Raw genomic sequence first — 2,964 nt, 5'->3', positions numbered from 1 at the left:
AACCTCGCGAGGTGTCCCTTGCCTTGATCTCTTCGCCCCTCGCGAGCCAGCTGGTGAGGCAGCCCCCGAGGGGGTCTTGTGTCGTCCGCCTCGTGAGGTTTGGCCCCTCGCGAGGGTCTTGATTGTTTGCTGGTGAAGATGGGTCGTACAGGGCCGCTGGTGGAGCCACGCCATGGGCCGCTGGCAGGCAAGTCTGGGGACCCCCGTTCCCGGGACGCCGACAGTTTGTAATAAAGCTTGGCCCAAATTGGCAATGTTTTTACCACGACATATATGCGCCATGACGTGACACCATGGCACCTTTGATGACTTTCTGATGAGTTTTGGATTTATGGGGATTTAAAAACCGAGATTCGAAATGTTTGAGGACGAGCCAGGACACCGATATAGTTGCAATTCGTTCCCATTCCTAGCATGGGACCTAAACATGCACCCAAGAACACATGTATAATTTTTCTAGCCATTTTGGTGAACTGGAGCATGTATTTGTAGTTCAAATTTGAATTATGGACATTAAATGCCTAGGAAACTCACTTAGTGCATAAAGAGGCCAAACGAAACATGAATAAGTTTAAATTTGAGCACGGATATCCTGTCATTCCATGTTGCCCGTAAAAGAAAATAAAAGGCGAAAAGAGGCAGTTATTACGTTTCGCCCACAAGGGAACACGTTTCCCTATCGGAACCATGAGGCTTCTTTGCGAGAAGCTCCGGTTTGTAAGATGTTTGTAATAAAGCTTGCCCAAATTCGACATTGTTTTTACCACGACATATATGTGCCATGGCGTGACACCATGCCACCTTTGATGACTTTCTAGTGAGTTTAGGATTTACGAGGATTCAAAAACCGAGATTCCAAATGTTTGAGGACGAGCCAGGATGCGGGTACGGTTGTAATTCGTTCCCATTCCAGGCATGGGACCTAAACATGCACCCAAGGACAGATGTACAAATTTTCTAGCCATTTTAGTGAACTGGAGCATGTATTTGAAGTTTTGATTTGAATTATGGACATTAAATTCCTAGGAAACTCAATTAGTGTATAAAAAGGCCAAACGAACCTTGAATAAGTTTAAATTTCAGCCCGGATATCCTGTCATTCCATGTTGCCCGTAGAAGAAAATACAAGGCGAAAAGAGGCAGTGATTACGTCTCGCCCATAAGGGGGACACGTTTCCCTATCTGAACCATGACGCTTCTTTGAGAGAAGCTTCGGTTTGTAAGAGGCTTGTAATAAAACTTGCGCCAAAATGGACGAAAAAAATTCCTCGACATATATGTGCCATGTCGTCACACCATGCCAGGTTTCATGATTTTTGGGTGAATTTTGGATTTACGGGGATTTAAAAACCGAGATTCTTCTCACGAAATGTTTTCAAATAGCACACGGTTCACTCACGAAAGGAGTGTACCTACCAAACCGTGGCCGATGCCCCCCTCTTCCGCTCCCCTTGCTGCGCGCACGATCTGAGTCGTGCATTCTGATTTGCCAGAACCCAAACACCACGAATCGTACATGTGCACCATTGGATGCTCCTACATCGAACGGCAACCCTAAGCCCTTTTGATAGCACATGCAGTACATGGGCAAGCATTGTGCACATGCGTCCTGCTAGCTCACACTTCCTTCTCTACTAGGTTTTCTAAACAGGCTACCCTTTCTCGCCACTCCTCTCATCGGCTTCCTGCCTCTTCTCCCATCGTTTTCCCACTACCAGTGTCAATGCTCATTGAAGGCTAGCGGCGACACACCGTCCATGTAAATATCCCACACAGTTTCTAAAAGCACAAATGTGTGTGATAGGAGGGAGTAGGTCCCATAGGGTGACCAGCATGAAACGCCTTAATGGCAAGGAGGAAATTCTTATCAACAAGGTGCGGCTTCTCATCCACTAGCCTAGTCGAATAGAACGAAGAGGTTAAGCATGCTTGGGCTTGGAGTAGTCCAAGGATGGGTGACCCGGTGGGAAGTTGCATATCTCAAGCTACATTTAAGTGCCATGACACAGTTATTATAGAGATATATTATATCTCTATAGTCACCTATCATGGCAATTGTATAAACCTTGGGATCCTTGTTTTGCTAATTTGTGGACTATGTTTTTATGGGTTATTTTTTGCTCTAATAAATTAAAGAATGATTGACTTGACATGTCATGGCAATTATATAAACCTACTATGTTTTTATGGGTTATTTTTTGCTCTAAAAAATTAAAGAATGATTCACTTGACCTGTCATGGCGATTATATAAACCTTTTTCAGGTTGCATGCAGGGTATAGGGGGCAAGGTGTTCTTCATAAGCATGTCTGCCTTGTGCGGCTTATAGACGCGACACATATCTATGGGCTCCCCGAGGTATAGATATTATCCTTTACCGACAATTAGGGGGAGCCCACACAATCTATCCCTTTGGGCCAACAACAAGAAGGGTTTGACCATTATAGTTTCCTATTGATACTAGTAAGGTACACATGGATTGCACGCATGAGATTTGGTAACCAAATTATGAATAAATACCACACTATAGCATGTAAGCTTTGAGTCATATATGCATGATGTAGATGTCCCTTTGAATCTTATAGTTCATCAGATCCAAAATCAATTAGTTTTATAAAAAAAAATTTAAGATTCATGGAATTGTGCATTGTAAAGCATAAAGTAAAAAAACAAAAAGTGACAATTCATTTGGAAAAAAAGTTTGGGCAATTAAGATATGGAAGATTCTAGAACAAAGGAGAAGTGCTTGTGTTTTGAGGTTTGTGCATTATGCTTAAGTTCAACCATGGATTCTTCTAGATAGTACATGTGGCAAAATCTGCTGGAATGTAGATGACATCCAACGGGAAGTAGTGCTCGGATTTGCAATCTCTGTACCGTCGGATTGGCTTCATCCAACGACCAACTTTCAAAGTTATCCGCACACTATATAGGGGTATAGATATGGATGTGTCCCATGCTAGAC

The sequence above is a fragment of the Triticum aestivum genome, chromosome 5D (assembly GCF_018294505.1).
Source record: "Triticum aestivum cultivar Chinese Spring chromosome 5D, IWGSC CS RefSeq v2.1, whole genome shotgun sequence".
Taxonomy (NCBI): domain Eukaryota; kingdom Viridiplantae; phylum Streptophyta; class Magnoliopsida; order Poales; family Poaceae; genus Triticum; species Triticum aestivum.
Note: the sequence above shows the minus strand (reverse complement) of the source record.